This window comes from Dromiciops gliroides, chromosome 1 (genome assembly GCF_019393635.1).
Source record: "Dromiciops gliroides isolate mDroGli1 chromosome 1, mDroGli1.pri, whole genome shotgun sequence".
NCBI lineage: Eukaryota > Metazoa > Chordata > Mammalia > Microbiotheria > Microbiotheriidae > Dromiciops > Dromiciops gliroides.
Genome location: NC_057861.1, coordinates 536,261,909 through 536,281,984, shown reverse-complemented (window position 1 = coordinate 536,281,984; position 20,076 = coordinate 536,261,909). Strand labels below are relative to the sequence as shown.

The following is a 20,076-nucleotide window of genomic DNA, read 5'->3' as shown; positions in this document are numbered from 1 at the left end:
ACCTGTATTGTAGGGTATGTTGATGGTCCTAGCTGGACAGAATGAGAAAGTTTCTGAACTTCTCAGCCATCAGAAAAGAAAAAAGCTTTGCCCCGCCCCCCCAGATAAACTCCCAAAACTTAGGCTTACCTGTAAGACTGATATCAGGGGAGAAATAGGGGGAGCGAGGCAGGAAGTTAACTTTCCTCCTTTATCCTACTGGGTGAGGTGGGGGAATTGGGACCTTTGAGCTTTTGTCCCAGTCAGAAAAATAAGATGCAAAGTCCATCATTCCCAAAGCAAAAGCAGACAGAAAAGGCAGAATATGTCTTTATTCTTCAATTTTTATATTGCTTTTCATACTTCAGAATACGTAGTTATCACTGTCAGTCCCTACTTACCATTGTAGGGATAGTAGAAGTATTTCTTGTTCCCTCATTATTCTCTCTCTCTCTCTCTCTCTCTCTCTCTCTCTCTCTCTCTCTCTCTTTTTGGTGAGGCAACTGGGGCCAAGTGACTTGCCCAGGGTCACACAGCCAGTAAGTGTTAAGTGTCTGAGGCCGGAATTGAACTCAGGTCCTCTTGGTGCTCTATCCATTGTGCCAACTAGCTGCCCCCCTCATTATCTCTTTCAGCTTGGTCTGCCATGGTACAGAAAAAAAATCAGTAAAAAGCAAGAAACAAAGTGAAAAAAGTACATTTCAATCTGCACTTGGAGTTCACCAGTTCTTTCTCTGGAGGAGGACAGTATTTTTCATCATAAGTCCTTTGGAATTGTCATAGATCATTGTATTAATCGGAGTAGCCAAATCTTCTGCAGTTGATCATTGTTCCAAAATTGCTGTTATGTGTACAATGTTCTGGATAACTCACTTCACTTTGTGACAGGCCATATATGTCTTTCCAGGTTTTTATGAAATCATCCTGCTTGTCTTTCTTATAGCACAACAGTACTTGTTCAGCCATTCCCAATTGATAGGCATCCCCTCAATGTCCAATTCTTTGCAACCAGAAAAAGAGATGCTGTATGAAAAGGACATATAAGTCCTTTTCCCCTTTTCTTTGATCTCTTTGGGTTACAGATCTAGTACTGGTATTTCTGGGTCAAAGAGTATGCAGTTTTATAGCCCTTTGGGCATAGTTTCAAATTGTTGTCCAGAATGGATGGACCAATTCATAATTCCACCAACACTGCAATAGTATCCCCACTTTTCCCATTTCTCTTCTGGCATGTATAATTTTTCTTTTCTGTCATGTTAGCCAATCTGATAAATGTGAGGTAGCACAGAGTTATTTTAGTTTGCATTTCTCTAATCAAAAGAGTATTTTTTGTGTGTGACTATTCATAGTTTTGATTTCTTCTGAAATATTCGGTTCACATCCTTTGACCATTTATCAGTTGAAGAATGGCTCTTATTTTTATAGATTTGACTCAGTTCCCTATATATTTGAGAAAAGAGACATTTATCAGAGAAACCTGTAAAAATTTTTCCAGTTTTCTGCTCTCCTAATCTTGGCTGCATTGGTTTTGTTTGTGCAGCCCCTTTTTAATTTCATGTAATCAAAATTATCCACTTTACTTCTCATGATCTACCCTATCTCTTGTTTGGTCATAAACTCTTCCTTTGTCCATAGATCTTTCAGGTAAAAATTTCCATGTTCCTCTAATTTGCTTATGTTATCACCATTTATATCTAAATCATTTACCTATTTTGACTTTATTTTGGTATACATTGTGAGATTTTGATCTATGCCTAGTTTCTACTAACCCGCTCTCCAGCTTTTATATATTATGCTTTACCAGACTTAGCCTAGGAATAAAAGACCAATCTTAGATAGTTCTACTGAACACAGTCCTGTTTTGATAATAAGTAATGTCTCACCCCTGTATTGTCAACTCACATAGTATATTGTCATGATATTCAAAGATTATGGCTTCAGGTTGAAGAGGAGGGTAAGAGAGTTTTGTCCCTTTCAATGGAGGAAATAAGTTATCTTGCTTGCCTTTTCTCCCCCCTCTATTCCATCTTTCATTCAGGGACTATTCATGAAAGTTATACTGAAGACATATCCCAAATGGTATATCTGATTAGGTTTGAAGAGAGGTGACAGTAAAAGATTGGAACTCCAAGGTTTCAAAATATGGGAGCCTAGGTGAATCGTAGTATGACTATCAGAAACTGAAGTCAGAAAGAACAAGTTTAAGAGTAAAGAAGATTACAAGCTTAGCTTCAGAAATCTTGAGTTTGAAGCAATAATGAGAGATTGAAGTAGAGATGTGGTTGCGGATCAGGCTTGACACAAATCAGGTGGCAGTCAGAGGGGTGTGTGTGTGTGTGTGTGTGTGTGTGTGTGTGTCTGTTTGTCTGTCTGTCTTTTACATTTAAGCCACCAGTAAGCAGTGTCAATAGGTTTAAGCCTTACTCCCCTGAACCAAGTAAGTCTAGAGGACAGTTCTGATACTTTATAAGGAAAAATTATCCTAACTTTTATGAGGTATGCCTCAGGTAAAACTAGCCCAGCCTATATGGGAAACACTAATGGATATTGCAACTACCACAAATGTTCCATAGGTGCTAGGACATGTGGGTCAAGAGACTGTAAGGAAGATCAGGTGTAGAGATATTGATGTGGGGGTCATCTCTATATAGGTGGTAATATAAGCTATGGGAATGAACAAGTTTGCCAACATGTATAGAGAGCCAAGAGAAGAGGACCAAGGAAGACATTGTATAGAACAACCACATCAAGGAATTAAGAACAGGATGAGGATTTAGCAAAGGAAACAGAGAAAGAGTTGCTAGAAAAGTAAGAGAAATGTTGGTATCTCTGAAGCCAGAAAGAGGTGGTCAACAATGCCAAATGCTGCAGAGGTAAGTGAGGATGAGGACTGAAAAGGGGACATGTATTTGGTAGTTAACGTGCCTATTATCATTCATAATCTTTGAGAGAACATGTTAAAGCTGGAGGGGCAGAAACTAGATGATCAGAGGTTGAGGAGAGAGTAGATACTGATGCATTGGTTATTGACAAGTTTTACAGAAGCTTAGCCATGGAGGGGAAGAGAGATGGGATAGTAACTATATGGGGAGAAAGGGCTAAGAGGAGGTCTGTTTTTAGGACTGGGGAGACCAGAGCATGTTTTCAGGGAAATGGAAAGAAATAAGTATCAAGAGAGAGGTAAAAGAAGGGGAATAGCTAGGGGAGAAGCTGGATGCTAGGAGAAGTGAGAAGGCATGGGATTAAGGCAGGGGAACTAGCTTCTGTGAAAAGTAAGGATATCTACTCTTTCACTACAGGAGGAGAAAGAGAAAACTAAGAAATGTTGGTGAAGGGAGCAAGGGTGTAGAAAGAGATTATGCTGGATGGCTGCCATCTTCTTAGTGAAGTAGAAGGGAGTAGAAGAGGTAGAGGAAGGGAAGTAGAGGAGATCATCTTCTCTAAGCATGAGGAGGGGCAAGGGTTCAGTTGGGTAAGGAAGGAAAGGGGTTGAATTTTTAGAACTGCTCCTGAATGGAATGAGATACAACATTGATAAAGGAAAATGGTTGAGCCCAGTAGGGCCCCAATCCAGGTCATAAAGTCATGGATTTGATTTTCTTTAATTATTTTTTTTCATTAAATATTTCCCAATTACAAATAAAAAAAAACCTTCTAACAATCATTTATTAAAATTTTGAGTTCCAAATTCTTCCCCTCCTTCCTACCCTTCTCCCTCTCCATGGGAAGACAATTTGATATTGATTATACACTGAAGTCATGCAAAACATATTTCCAAATTAGTCATTTTGCAAAAGAAAACGCAAACAAAATAAAAGAATAAAAATAAAGGGAGTAAAAAAAGTATACTTCAATCTGCACTCAGAAAAAAACCCTATATTTGTAATGTATGAGGCCTGCAGAGACAAAGATACTCTCCACCAAGGGAAAAGTGAAAAAGAAAGCAAATGAATTAGAACCACTTTATGACAACTAATTTTCTGCGTAGATAGTTCCCTGTTTTTCCTGGAGTTGTATTGGCTGTGGAAAGCTCCCCAGTGCTTTGAGAATGGGCATTTATCTAGATCAGTGAAACACCTAAAGGCGGCCCCTATTTGAACCAAAGCTTCTTAATCTATGGCAGATCTCTCTGGGATTTTCTATTAATGGTCAATGAATAGGATCTCAGGAGAATGTCTCAAAGTACTCAGAAGCCCTCAAAATGTCAGTCCTCCAAAACATTAATTCACATTTGTTTTGACCCTACATTTTAATTCAGTATAATGCTGTAGCGTTTACCCCCAAAGATAAACCCATAGGGAAGCCTAGATTCAGAAAAAGTGGCTTGATTTTTTGCCCTGACAGGAGTCCAGTTAAACCTTTCTCTTTCCCCCAGGATCACTTGTGCTTTAGCCATTGCAGGCTTTCAAGTAGCCAAAGGGGGGAGGGGGGGGAGGAGGGGGTAGTGAACCCAGAATGGGCAGAGTCCTATTTGCATGTCATTGGACAAATTCAGCAAATGTTAACTGAAACCTGAAGCAGGTGTCTGTCCAGGTCTGAATTCAGCTGAGAAAAACCCTGCAGTTCTTCAGCTGTACATTTGAAAAGAATGTGTTAGAAGAAAAATTAAATAAAAATTGTTAGAGAGAGGAATGGAATCCTCTGGAGGGTTGGAGGTCAGGGCTTTGGCTCGAACTCACACTCGTGCAAGCTCGCTATTTATTAACAGGGGAAATGGCACTCTTGAGAAGTTGTAGCTTTTAGTGTGTTCTTTAGCGATAGTGGGACTCAGTATAAACAAAATAACAGACGAAAAGTATTACTGACTACAGCAAGAGGAGACGTCTTTACTTCTGCTCAAGTTCCAGTTCTTCCTGCATGGGAATAAAATCCCATGTGTGTCCCTAGTTATCACAACAGGGCTTGGCACATAGTAGGAACTTCATGCTTGTAAGTTTAAAGCTAGTAAGTATAAATCTTGTCTCCTCTTTCTCATCTTTATTTATTGTTTCCTTGCTTGAGCATTAACTAGGCCAAAATGCCTGATGGCTTTGTTCTGGACTAGGGTTAGGTTTTCAATCCCCTCCCTGCCAGATGGTTTCAGCAATTATTTTTAGATGGTTCTTTGCTTTCTGTAGGCGGGCACTTTTATTATTTGTACCATTGTGCTTTCTCTCGTGGTATTTCCTAGGCAGGTTTGGGCTCTATCGTGGGTTAGCATTAGGAGAATGGTTTTTTTCCCCCAAAATATTTTTATGTAAGTTGTGACTATAAAAGGAAGTCAGACAGTCATGAAGGGAGAATGAGAGAAGACAATGGGCAGCCTGTGTGCTAAACTGGTGCTGTCAAGATATTTCAAGTACAAGGTGACAGTTCCTAGTGCACTGGGTGGCTCTCCTGTAAAGAATTTGCAGATGGAGGTGAAAGAGAATCCCACAGGATAGGAAGAGATGAAGGAGTTACAATCTGTACCAGTGGAGAGGTCGCACACACTGATGAAAGCACAGATCTATCAAAGGATCCAAACAAGCAAACTAGAAAGAATGCTCCAGGAAAGAACAAAATTTGGAAACTATTGATAGGGGCCTATTGATCCTCTAATTTTATTTATTCCCTAACAATAATTTCCTTTGCCTACCATTTTGGATCATCTTTCCATTTCCAGTTAGCCTTTCTTTCTGTTCTCCTTTTCCTGTCCAGGGACAGGAAGTATCCCTTTTGTTCTTAACTAGAAGGGGGGGGGGCATCATAGCCAGACTCCAGAGTCATACTTCAGGTAAAGGGAGATCAGTAATGGAACATTTATCTTTGTGACAGCCTTGTTACTGGAAATGAATGTGAATCAAATAACTTAAAATAGAGACAGAAATGAACATTCCCATCTGAACAGGGAAGTATGACCAATCACTTCTTCAGTTAGAATCATGTTAGCATAATAATGTTTAAAAACACAGACACATGACAAAATGCTTCCATGGTCAGAGAGAAGTAACTAGAACAAACCTATACAGCAAGTTTCTCTTTTAAAGGACTCATTCCCAATACATGCAAAGAACTGATTCAAGTTTCTAAGAATAAGCCATTACCCAATTGATAAGTGGTCTAAGGATTTAAACAGCCAGTTCTCAAGGGAAAAAAATCCAAGCTACCCATAGCCACATGGGAAAAAAAAAGTGTTCTAAATCACTAGTAACTTGAGAATGCAAATTAAAACAGTTCTGTGATTCAACCTCACACTTATCAGATGGCAAAGATGACCAAAAAAAAAAAAAAAAAGCAAATGTCAGAGTGGCTACTGGAAAAAAGATACATTGATGCATGTACTTTTTTTTTTTTTTTTTTGGTGAGGCAGTTGGGGTTAAGTGACTTGCCCAGAGTCACACAGCTAGTAAGTGTTAAATGTCTGAGGCCGGATTTGAACTCAGGTCCTCCTGAATCCAGGACCGGTGCTCTATCCACTGTGCCACCTAGCTGCCCAATGCATGTACTTTTGGTGGACCTCTCAATGAGTCCAACCCTTCTGGAAAGCAGGTTGGAGTTACACATGTAAAGCTCACTACTTTTAAGAGGGCTCACCTGGGGGCGACAGGCACAAAACTATAATTAATTTAAATGATTTTAAACTCTTGGTTCTGTCTATTACTCATGATGTAACCTTGGGCAAAACACTTAACTTCTCAAGGCCTCTGTTCCCTCATCTGTAAGTCTGATGAATTTGGCTAATGGGTCATCTGATCTGAGTCTCAGTTTCTTTACCTGTAAAGTGGCAATGATAATATGTTTACAATCTATGAATAAAACACTTCATAAACTCTCAGGTGCTATATAGATCTAAGCTACTGTAAGAACAAAAGGCAAGGTCTATTAAAAATGAAATAAGAGGGATGGACTGGATGATCTCTAACATCTCTTCAAATTCTAAACTCTTGCCATTCCCTGGAAAGTTGGTGAAGAATTCACCTCAGTTTCATTGAAATTGTCTCATTGTAGCCTTGAATTTACTAGTGTACTGAAACTGTCCCAATTCATATTAACTTTGGAGGCTGGTTTAAATTTGTAAAGTATGAATCAGAGTGAAAAGAAATTGGTTTTCTTCTTTTAAAGTTATACAATTGCCTCAGACACATGACACTTACTAGCTGTGTGACTCTGGGCAAGTCACTTAACCCCCATTGCCCATCTCCCCCCCCAAAATAAAGTTATACAATAGCTTGAGGTTTTAAAAATGTGTTGCCTAGTAAACATCTTGAGATCTGCTTTAATAAATATTAAGAATTACTTGTGGGCAGCTAGGTGGTGCAGTGGATAGAGCACTGGCCCTGGAGTCAGGAGGACCTGAGTTCAAATCTGGCCTCAGACACTTAACACTTACTAGCTGTGTGACCTTGGGCAAGTCACTTAACCCTCATTGCCCTGCACCAAAAGAAAGAAAGAAAGAAAGAAAGAAAGAAAGAAAGAAAGAAAGAAAGAAAGAAAGAAAGAAAGAAAGAATTACTTGTAATAGCATTATCAACTATGTATAAATGAAGTCTTCCAAGGTGAATTAAATATTTTGTTTCCTAGAGTAGTTCAAACTTTCCCCCACCCCACAATCTAATGTCTACTATTAATTTGCTAAACCCTTTTTCATAATGGATATAGTATAAAGCTACACAACCTTGCTCAGTTTTTGTCTGAATAAGCACAAATCCCAAACAAGGGGTGGGGTAGGGTGAGATAGAGGTTTTATACCCATTTTCTACCTGTGTGACCTTAGGAAAGCAACCACGTCTCACTGGGTCTCAGTTTCCTCTAACATCAGATGGTCTTGATTTGAAAATTAGATGGGAGCCCAGCATGAGTCCCTCACAACTCTAGGACCAACGTTCCCCAAGATATCCAATGAGGAAAAGCTCCCGTTAGTTTTTCTCAGATGCCCACTCTATGCACCATACTTTCCAATTTATATATCTCTATCTATATCTATCTATCTTAGATAGATATCAATCAGATAAAAAATCATAAGGAGAAAAAACTGGGCATTGCAGTGAGATGGCTTTCTTCACTGCAACCTAGCTAAAGTGTCAGGTCACTGTCTTTGCCTGGTATATAAATAATTCCTAAGGACACAAAAGAAAATGTCAGAGTTCCATAGAGTTTGTTAAGAAAAGATAATCCACACATTAAATGTACAAACCAGGTCTGATAAAGACATTTAGCAAAAGCATCAGAGAGTGCAACTGCTATACTTTGGGTTTATGTGGATTTCAACCTGATCCTCCTTTTATAATCGTTTAAATCATAACTTCCTCCTTAAACTTTAACCACTGGAGCTAGACCAAACTAAAAATATTCTTAAGATGCCAAGTTTTTTGGTGAGAACTGATTTAATTCAAACTTCTTGGCTTGAACTCAGTCAGCTGGTCTTTCCTCTGTTCCACTCCCCATAGCCATTCTTACTAAATATAACAGCTGTCAATCTTCCCATACACTTCCACTTTCCTTCTGAGCCTGGATTGTAGTCTTTGGAGTCCAGGCCAGAGACTACACTGGAGCCACTATCCTTCCAGAAAGCCAACCCCAAGCTTAACCTCCCCTGGAGGGCAGCCTGGTGCAGCTGGAAACAGTGATGGATTTAGATTAAGATTCAGTTTTGGTTCTGACTCTCCCGTTTTCTAACTGTGTGACCTTAGGAAAGTAACCACATCTCACTGGGTCTCAGTTTCCTCATTTGCAAAATGACGAGACTGGAATAGATGACCTCTAAAGCCCCTTCCAACTCTAAGTCTGTGGTCCTGTGAACTAGACATCTGCCAGGCAGGCTGTGAGCCAACTCATGCCTTGAGCAGAAGTGATAGCTAGGGGAATCAACAGAAACTGGGGAAGTTCTGCCTAGTAGCCGGGAAAAGAGGAAATCTATCCAACTTGATTTGATAATTTTGGTCTTTTCTTTAAACCTCTCCTTTCTAAGTACACTAACCTCCCCAAAACATTGTCTTCCCTCCTACAGTGTGAGAATGGGCTGAGGACCTAAATAATGTGAATAGGCACTGGCATCCATCACGTACAGATATCTGGGGAGTTAATTAAAATTGTTTTAAAAAATGATTCACACGGGGCAGCTAGGTGGCGCAGTGGATAGAGCACCAGCCCTGGAGTCAGGAGTACCTGAGTTCAAATCTGGCCTCAGACACTTGACACTTACTGGCTGTGTGACCCTGGGCAAGTCACTTAACCCCAATTGCCTCACTAAAAAAAAAAAAAAAAAGATTCACAGACAGAACCAGAATAGCCAATCATCTGTCCCACTTATTTCCTGCTTTGTATGAATCAGAGACTCCACATTTCCAATAATCAAAATATTGATTAGGAAGTCAGAACATTTTTCATTTCAATATTTCATTTTGATAGATCCTGTATAAAAGTTTAACCACAACAGTTCAAGCTGAGTTGTCTTATATATTTCTATTGCCTTTACTTGTGTCTTAGAAAAATCTCATTCAAGAACAACGATAATCTGGGTAAAGATGAAACCTTCAAAAGAAAAGGTTGAAAAAACATAGGGAGATAAACTCTCTAAACCTTCTTTGTATCAAAGACCCATTCTCAGAATAATATTGTTGGTTTTTTAAGTTTGTAATTGAAGGAAATGCCAAATTTCAGTTGGTTAGTGAAAATACAGATGTAATTTTTTTTTTCTTAATAAGTTCGTGGATTCCCAAGGAATCCCTGGAATCCCTGGTTAAGAACCCCTGTTTGAACTCAAGTCAGGTATACTGTTCCTCCCTAATTCATGGAATGCTAAGAGCGCAGATACTTATTCTGTTACAGGTTAAAGCCCAAACCCACTAAGGACTTAAGTCCACTGAACTAGGAATTTTTAGCTTTTTGATTCTCAGGCAAAATTTCCTTAGAGTAACTGCTATTTGAAATCACTTAGGCTTGAAGCAAGATCTAACCTTTTTAATTTAGCACACTGTAGTTAATGAATCAGAGCAGAGAACAGCAGTAGCCCAGAATAAGCCAGGTGATAGTAAAAAGGTTATAAAATAAATGAAAATCCAATTCCAGTACCCAGTATGGAAGCTGAAGATTTGGTAGGCCACATGCCTTATAAAGTAATCTCTCCTTGGTATTTCCCTAGCCCCTTCCTCCTGCTTTTCCCATAATCTCTCTTGACATATTTGTGATTTCATTGATGTGGGTACTTCCTCTATCAAAGTAGCCCATCCATGCCTTCTTCTTTGGGAGAATTCTTGTCTCCGTCTTCCCATAATCCTGTTTTCTCCTCTTTTCTCCCATAAAACTTCCCCAGAGCATTTTCCCAGTGTACGAGAGCCCTTTTGCTAGTTTTTTTAAAATATGCTATAGATACAGAATGAAGTCTAAACTTGCCCTGAGCCAGTCCCACTGGGTACAGGTTAGCACAGTATGCCTGGCACACAGTGAGTGCTATGTAAATGCTGTTGTTAATCTTTGTAGAGGAGCAATGGGACAGTTAATAAACATGCATTAAATGTATACAGTGGACAGGGTACTGAACATAAGAGTTAAGACCTGGGTTTGAATGTCACTTTTGACACTTACTAGCTGTCTGTCCATTGGCAAATCACTAAACCATCTCTGGGCCTCAGTGTGCTCATAAGTAAAATTAAGACTTTTTTTAAAAATGGAGATAATAATACTTGTAGTACCTACTTCAAGGGGTCGTTTGTAAGGTTTGAAGCAAAAATGAGCAGAACTTGACAGAATATATTAACAGAATCTTCGGCTGGCACGGTGCTTAACATACAGTAGACATATTTAATAAATGGTTATTGATTAAGCAGAAACACTTAAGTTTTTCTACCAATAGGATAACAAAGAGGCTCTGCCTTCTAAGCAGACAATCCCTGAAGCATGCTTAACTCTACTGAATGTTGTGAATTCTATTATGAATTCTCTCTTGCTACTACTTCATGGAGGAGTAGGCAGGCAATTTGGTACTCAACAGACTTATTACTGCACATAAGATAAATCTAGCCAACAATTATTTACAGAGTATGTATTACACATACTCAGAAACCTATGTTGGGCAATAGGCAGGATACAAAAGTAGCAGGGAAAAAAACCATTCCTGCCCTAAGAGATCTAACACTCTTTTGAGAAAACAAGACCTACGTGCTTGAACCAACTTATATTTGCTTTGTATATATTCTTTTTTTTTCTTTTGGTGAGGCAATTGAGGTTAAGTGACTTACCCAGGGTCACACAGCTAGTAAGTGTTAAGTGTCTGAGTTTGGATTTGAACTCAGATCCTCCTGACTCCAGGGCCGGTGCTCTATCCACTGCACACCTAGCTGCCCCATATATATATATTCTTTATTTAGTAATACACACCCCACCCCCTCCCCCTTTACCCCATAGATTATAAGCCCCTTGTGGGCAGAGGCCATTTGCTTTTGTGCTAGATTGTGAGGTATCACAGTAAATGTTACAGGACTTTGGGAGATGACAGTGAATGAAATGTAGGATTTGGGGCAAGGAAGGGCTAAAAGAAGGACATAAATGCAGAGGCAAATAACCACCATTACACAGAAATCTCATCCTTAGGCACAACATTCATGTTGGCAATTCATTCCCTCTTCTAGTTAACCCAGCTGGGTTTTCTGGGAACAGAACAGAATGGTTACCCTCCTGCTGAGTACTACACACTTCCTTATAAGTCAACTGGAAAGCACTGGTGATCTAAACAGAATTTAGGGAACTAGCCACATATAAATATAGCCATTTATGTTAAAAAAAAGAAAGAAAAAAGAAAGAAAAGTATTTGTTTCCATATAACTGCGTATACAAATAACTTTAACATTATCCTCATCAATCAAACGGTGTCACCAAAGGATAAAGGGAATCTGCAGTTTATAAAATATCTATTGCCAAAAAAGAGGCAAGACCAAAGTAGGCATTTTCAGCTGAGAAGCACTAATACAGGACCAAACTATTTTGGTTTCACCCCCCCCCCTTCCCTTTCCTTCTCCCTCCGCCACAGTACATGCTCCCCTACGCCCAAATAAGCCCCTCTATGCGCTAAGTGTGGGAGATAAAGAGATTCAAGTTTCTGCCCATTAGGCATGAGTCCACTGGGTACAGGACATGGTGTTATCTTATCAGTTGCTACTGCAGAAAAACCAGAACCTCAGAGAAAAGAAAACTTAATACATTAACGGACAAGAAAGATGTGGAAGGAGAGGGGAACCTCTTCTTCTTTTCTGTCTTTCTCATCTACAAACTGTCTTTTCCGGTTAAATGGCCGATCCTGTAAATGTGATAGCAGCTATGCTTTAAGAGGGGGTGCTGAGGCACCCAAAACTCCCTTTCAGGTTCATTGGAAGGCCTAACAGTGGGATTAAGGGCTGGGGCAGGGGGTGAGGGAGAGATGAAGACCAGAAGCTATCTTATTTATTTTTTAATTATTATTATTTTTGTTGATGGGGCAATGGAGTTAAGTGACTTGCCCAGGGTCACACTGCTAGTACCTGATAGGTGTCTGAGGCCAGATTTGAACTCAGGTCCTCCTGAATTCAGGGCCGGTGCTTTATCCACTGCACCACCTAGCTGCCCCTAGAAGCTATGTTATTTATTAGATGAACACTGAGGCAGCTTGCAATAAAGAGCTTTGAGCCAAGACTGTGCTAAAAGCTCTACAGATATATTACCTCATTTGATTGTCACAACCCCAGAAAGTAGGTGCTATTATTACCACCCCCATTTTATAGGTGAGGCACAGATTTTAAGTGACTTGCCCAGGGTTACACAGCTAGTGTGTGAGATCACATTTGAACTCCGATCTTGCCAACTTCAGGCCAATGTTCCATCTACCAAACTGCTAGCTTTTATCCTTATCTTTGCCTTTTTAGGTAGTGGAAGCTAAAATGAACTCCCCCAAAACATAAAAATCAGATTGATTTTCCTGACTTCATTTAAGTCAGGAAACCAATTAGATTTCTCTCCTTCCACTCCTCACTTGACTAGAGTTACTAAGTACGGTTAACAGGGAACAGCTAGTTAGCAAAGGTATAAGGCTACATATTTTTAGAGCATTATTTACGTTCCTAAGCTATAAAACCCTTATCTCTCCCTGACTGAAGGGAAGTTTTCTTTGAAAACCCAGCTTAATATACACACAGGTTTTTTGCCATTTCCCCCCTATTGTTTACTCACCTCCCCAAGGGAAAGGCTTTTCATGCTGATAAAACTCGGTCAGGGGGGGTCTAATGCTAATTCTCTTGTTTCCTTTGAAAGATAACAGATACTGGCTTGGTTCAGGAGGCATCTCAGGTTCCGCCAAATCAGAAATGGCAGTTAGGCAAACTGCCATTGTTTTATATCTCAAGTGCAGGTATATTAAGTTTAGCACTCAGAAGATAATGGGCCCTGTTACTATTCTGACTGAACACTACAAAAACTTCTCAGCATCTTAGTATCCAGAGTCCAAAACAACCAATTGACACTGTGATAGGAGTATCTGAGGTGTTGCCCTCAGGTAACCCAGGAGGGTTTATAAACTAGAGTAAGGGCCTAGAGCAATCAGATTTAGTTAGGAAGGGGAGTCTTGGGAAGACAGCTGGAATCAGGTAGTGGTTCAGCTCCTGGGGAATAAAGATGGCTTGCCAATACATACAAGCACCTAATAAATATATCTTTGAATGTAGACCATCACAAGAAGGTCCACTCCTACCTTTCATGCTACCTGGGATGTTCATTTTTTGAGGGGAGGGGGGCAATTAGGGTTAAATGACTTGCCCAGGGTCACACAGCTAGCAAGTGTCATGTGTTTGAGGCCGGATTTGAATTCAGGTCCTCCTGAATCCAGGGTCAGTGCTTTATCCACTGCGCCACCTACCTGCCCCCCTGGAATGTTCATTTTAATTGATCTGGGATAACATATCCCTTTCTTGCCTCCTTCTAGGTTCACAGGATCATAGACTTTGAGTTTAAAAGGACCCTGGGTCATTCTAACCTCATTTCAATGGTACATTTTAAATACCTGTGTGATGGGGCAGCTAGGTGGCTCAGTGGATAAAGCACCAGCCCTGAATTCAGGAGGACCTGAGTTCAAATCCAGCCTCAGACACTTGATACTAGCTGTGTGACCCTGTGCAAGTCACTTAACCCTCATTGCCCTACAAAAATAAATAAATAAATAAAATAGCATTAAATACCTGTGTGAAGCAAAGGACATGGCAATGTGATTTGTCTCATAGTATGTTATTAATAAACCCTAATATGTTATTAACAAACCTTCAATATCTTCATTACCTGACCCACAATATAAATCTATTAAAACTCTGTTCTTTGAACTACAATGTTGTTGATGCTGTTCAGTCTTGTCCAAATCTTCATGACCCCATGGACCATAGTACACTGGGCCCTTCCATCCTCCACTATCTCTCAAAGTCTGTCCAAATTCATGTTCATTGTTTCCATGACTCTATCCATCTCATTCTCTGCTATCCCTTTCTCCTTTTGCCTTCTATCTTTCCCAACATCAGGGTTTGTTGGTTTTTTCCAATGAAATGATGGCTTTGACTATTGTTGGCAAGGTGAGGTCTTTACTTTTTTAGTATGCTGTCTAGATTTGCCACAGCTTTCCTTCCAAGAAGTAAGCATCTTTTAATTTCATGATCTTTGAGCCCAAGAATATAAAATCCGACACCGCTTCCATTTCTTTGCCCTCTATTCGCCAGGAAGTGATGGTGTCAGTTGCCAAGATTTTAGTATTTTGATGTTAGCTTGGAGCCAGCTTTTACACTCTCCTCTTTCATCCTCATCAAGAGGCTTCTCCATTCCTTTTCACTTTCTACCATCAGAGTGGTATCATCTGCAAATCTGAGATGGCTGATATTTCTTCCAGAAACCTTAATTCTGGCTTTTAATTCATGTAGTCTGGCGTTTAGCAGAATGCACTCTGCATATAAGTTAAATAAAGTGACAATATACAACCTAGTTGTACTCCTTTTCCAATCTTAAACCAACCAGTTGTTCCATGTTCAGTTCTAACTGTGCTTCTTGACCCACACAGGTTCCTTGGGAGACTGATAAGATGATCTGGTACCTCCATCTCTTTGAGGACTTGCCCCATTTTGAACTACAATACTTAATAGCAAATATAACTATAAATGAACTATAAGGGACGGCAAAGATGGTGCTAGTCTCTGGTTCTTAATCCTTTCCAAGCATTTTGAGATTACAGGGTTTCTTCCAAGTTCAGGACCCTCCTCCTTCTAATTGGAGGGTTCCAACTCCTCTCTCTCTCTCTCTCTCTCTCTCTCTCTCTCTCTCTCTCTCTCTCTCTCTCCCTCCCTCCCTCCCTCTCTCCCTACTGGTGGTACTAGAGGGCAAGCCATTTGAGGTACTGATAATTCAAGTCATCAAATATTTACTGAATACCTTACAAGTACCCAGGCGCAGAAAGAGATACAAGATGAGTACTGGTAGAAAATTTAACAGAAACATAAACACAAATTCCTTTTGGGAGCCAAAACAACTTTAAAAAAAAAAGATAAAGGGAAGAAGATGCTACACAATGGAAATGTGCATTGCTATTGTCCTCTATAAATAGTGAAGGATTTGGGGCGCATTTGATATAGGATTTAATTTACAGGAAACTAGTTCATATACACTTCACCAGGGATGCATATCTTGTGTAATATATGATATAGCATGACACTAAAGCATTTGAAATATAGGAAAATCAAGTGTCACTCCAACTAATATCACTTGGTCCCATGAAAACACAATATTAAACAAGCTACCTACTAGATGCTGTTAGCTCCACAGACATGATGATGATAAACAATATATGGAGGCTTCATAAATCTGGATGGTTTGATTATAATGCCTTACCAATGACACTACAAAATGATCTCACCCGGGGAAATTTTACACAGGCTGTAGTTTGTATTAGACTCTACCTGGATCACTTAAAGAGCTGATTAAGCCAATCAATCTGAGCACTTATTACACACTGAAACCAAAGAACCTTGATACCACTATTATCCTTCTTACCATTGCCTTGGCTGCACTATAGAGGGCTGCTGGCTGGAATACAGCACTTCCTGTGCCACGTCAGATGCAGGGCACCGTGGTACATGCTCAGGACCACTCCTGTGGAATAGTCTGGCTACAACCACCAGTCCCATGGAACAGGATGGATGCAAAAATGAGGGAGTTCCCAATTCAAAGGTGTCCAGAGTTATATATGCAAACTTTTAAATCAGGGTGAACAGTCTCTTTTTGGCAGATTCTAGTCTCAGTCCCAAATTAACATTAATAACATACAACAAATGCTAATGAGGCACCTACCTGTCAGGCCCCATACCTGGGTCCTGAGACTACAAATGTGGGGGAAGGGGGAGGGAATGTAGCCATAGCTTTCATGCTAAGAGGGGATATGTGTAAAAAGTATTTTAAATTTGCTCATGTAGCCCTTTGCAAAGTGCCTAGCACAGAGTAGGCATTTAATATGTTTTTGCCAACTGACTAAAGGTGCTTTAGAAATTTCAATAGCATATAACTTGCTCCTAAGGAGAACATGATCCTCCTAAGAAGAGGTGTTGGATTCTATTGCAGTAACTATATTATAAGCCTCCTACATGGCATCTTGTCTATGTTGTGGAAGGAGGGGCAGACAAGGTTGGGTGGTGAAGAGGTGAGAACACTGACCCAACAGCCAGCAGGTAGAAACTCTCACCCCAGATTTGCTACTAAGCAGGCATGTCACTTAGCATCTCTGGATCTCAGTTCCCTTAACTGTCAAATGGAGGGAGGATACTGAAGTGGATGGTCCTGATTCTAAATTGATGGTCCTATGATTTCTAAGGTCTCTTCTTAACTTAAAATCCTATGGCTAGGGGGCAGCTAGGTGGCACAGTGGATAAAGCACCAGCCCTGGATTCAGAAGTATCTGAGTTCAAATATGGCCTCAAACACTTGATACTTACTAGCTGTGTGACCCTGGGCAAGTCACTTAACCCTCATTGCCCCACCAAAAAAAATAAAATCCTATGGCTAAAAAGCAAACAACTGTCCTAGGATTGAAAAAAGAAACAAAGAGGGTTGGGTTTTTAAAACTTATTTAGCATATTTATAATACTTTTAGGATCATGATATTATCATACATTTAAAACCAAAAGGAACCTTTTAAGAGGGCCAAATCCCTCTCTCTCCCCATTTTAAGGAAACTGAGGCCCAGCAGGGTCACTCAGCCAAAAAGGGACAAAACCAGATTTCAAACCCAGGTCCTCTGACTTCATATCCAATGTTCTTTCCACTTCTAATTCCCCCCCCCAATATTTGATTACTCCCATGCATTCATTTTAAATAAGCCAAGAAAGATACTTTGTAAAATATGCCACTAAGAAGTTAGTTATCTTTGATCACATTATTCAACTCCCAAATGAGCTTGCATTCTTTATAATTCTGCATCATGCCATAGAAGTGTTTTTAGCTACTGAACCAGAATGTGGTATAGAGGTACTGGGGAGGAGGGAAGCCCATTCTTTTAACCTTTTTCAAACATCTCATTATCACAATAGTAACACAATTAGAAACCGGTTTTCACATTGCAGAATCAGCTTGCAAAGGCCATCTTTAAACAAAAGAAAGCTAGGGATGGCTCCAAAAATAGCAGGCAAACCATGATGTGGGGGAAGAAAGGGGGTGGATATGGAAGGCACAGATTGGGGGGGGGGTTATTTCCACTTGGGAAAAAAAAACAACCACCTCTGTAATATGGAAACAGAGGCATTCACCATTCAATCACCCAGATCTAAGTCCAAGGCTAATTAAAATGTGATGTGAATCGTTGAAATAAGAATTCTTTAAGCTTGGGGGTGGGAGAAGCAGCAGAACCAAGTGGCCGACTTGAAAAATCTTACTAATGTTGGCGAGGACTGAAGAGGATTGAAAAGCAGACATTTTTATCATTCAAGTGATGTCCATGGTCTTTTGAGACATTTCAGACGCCTGTGTGGTAAACCGCTCCATACCATAATATAAAGACCATGGTAAATTAATTTTCCTTATTTTCAGCTACCATCCTGTTTGCATATATGTAGTCATTTTGTCTTAACTTTTACAGGCTTGTCAAGCTCCTCTTAATACAATAACTCCATTCATTTAACTCAGAGAAACAAACGGGAGCTTTAAAAAAATACAGATCTAGCAAAAATGTCCGTAACTGGCCACACCGGCAAGCAGCCTCAGGGCAATGATCAGGCCCCAAGATTAATGCCCCCTTAAACTCTCCCCCTGTCTTAATCACTTAGAGATATCACGACTGAGGGCTTGTTTTTGTAATACACTCAGCCAATGAAAGCAGACAGCTAAGGCTTAGAGGATTAAGGGTATGAGTGTAAGGGAGGGGAAAAGGGGGAGTCACGTGTGTACACAGACAGAGTTCAGCCTGGCTCAAAAACCTTAGGGCACCCGGCTCCGCATACTTTTGGGTAGGCTGTGATAACCTCTGTGGAGAAGCAAAGACATTGCAGCCTGGTTGGACTTAAATGGAGAGGTGACTGGAAGACAAAATGCGTGCGCCTGCTATCAAGTAAAACCCCAGGGTGGCATTTATTGGGTGAGTGTCTCCCCCTTTCCCTCCCCCAGGGAAAAAACCAACAACAACAACCCACATTGCGATTGCAGCTTATACTCTTGCTCTGTAAAACTCAGCTGTAAATGTCTCACACCCAATGGGTTGAATGGGGAAAATAACCTATTCTTTCAAACCTTACCCTTAAAACACACACATATATACACACGAGTGTGTATGTTTGCATGTGTATGTATGTGTGTATACACACAGAGATCTATACTGTCTTGTTATAATGGGCTGTCATTAAGTTTGCTGAAGGGAGATTGTTGTATGGTAGCTTTGATCTGAAGGCTATTAACCTTCTCTCCTCTTCGGGCCACAGTTGTTCATCTTAACAGCTACTGTTTCTTTAGGAATTAGCATGGTTATCATGAAAGGCTTCTTCTGGCAGGTTGAGCCATTCTTGTGGGGAGTTTGTGGCTGGTGTCGCAATTCCTTCATTATTATTTTTTTAAACCATGAAATCTTAGGATGTATCTTTGGATGGATGATGTCAAATTGATCAGCTTCCTGAAGCAAAACAGACAAGCTAATTTATTTCAAGGAAAGGTGGGACTCTGTAGGATCTAAAAGACGTATAAATACCTGCAACAGGTATTATAATTTAGTGTTTGTTACCTTTAGAGAAAATCTTAAATAGGTCATTCTTCATGAACTAATTCCAGTCTGGGTTACTGAATAGTTGTTTGTGGTAATTAAATTAACAACAGGGCAGTTCATTCTGAACCTGCAGCAGACCATTAATGGAGATGCACTTATAAGAGGATACTAAAACTGATCTGAAGTGAGAGGTCCTAAAATCTACACAACAGTTAGACACAGACATCAAAAGCTCTCCTACCCCGTGTGAAAAAACACCAAACCAAACCAAACCAAAGCCAGGGGAATGAAACAAATCATTTAGCAGTTCTTACAGTATATGTCAGCCACAGATCTGAGCCCACTTTTTTTAGGACTGCCACAATTCCTGATTTTAGCTAGAGCCACAGCTAGGAATTCTTGAAGCTGGGACAAATTAATCTGGGAGGTGGGGTGAGGGTGAAGGTAGGTGGACCCAAGACAGTTTTCGGTGGGTGTAGCTGTGCTGAGAAAGGGGGCAGCCTATCACCTCTCTCTTCTACCAGCCCATAACTCTGTTCTTTCATCCTTTCCAAAGGCCCACCTTCAATCCCCATAGGGGAATGATCTGCCAGTCCTGCAAGGCGCAAGGATGGTGGTCTCTGGCCTTCTTGCAGGGGAGAAGTAAATTCCCCTTCTGCAGTGCCCATGACAAAGTAGGCATCCCATCCTGGCAATAGCTCCGAGATCCGAAAACAGTAGCTCGGAGGTCCAAATGGACATTTTTTGGGGGAACAAAAATTTTGCATTTGTCTTTTAGCACAGAAAGTTTCATGGTGTGGTAGAGAAAAGTTCTTAGGAAGAATGTCAAAGTTAAATTTAACAGTGAATGTTGGGTCCTAAGTACTTCTAAAGGCTAATGGGAGAAGATGGTAAATTACATCAGT

The 20,076-nt window shown here is 40.2% G+C and overlaps 2 protein-coding genes across 4 annotated transcripts in view; one reads left to right on the top strand and one right to left on the bottom strand.

Moving 5' to 3' along the window:
• Nucleotides 1-20,076, bottom strand: part of C1H7orf50 (chromosome 1 C7orf50 homolog) — a 356,496-nt gene that overhangs the window by 152,218 nt on the left and 184,202 nt on the right. The window lies entirely within an intron of this gene.
• Nucleotides 1-20,076, top strand: part of GPR146 (G protein-coupled receptor 146) — a 92,412-nt gene that overhangs the window by 48,142 nt on the left and 24,194 nt on the right. Inside the window, exon 1 of one of the 2 annotated variants that reach the window (XM_043964141.1) lies at nucleotides 18,413-18,553. The exons of the other annotated variant lie outside the window; for it this stretch is intronic. The gene's annotated coding sequence lies outside the window, so the exon portion shown is untranslated. Of the gene's footprint in view, nucleotides 1-18,412; nucleotides 18,554-20,076 lie in introns of those variants that run through there. 2 annotated transcript variants of the gene reach the window in all.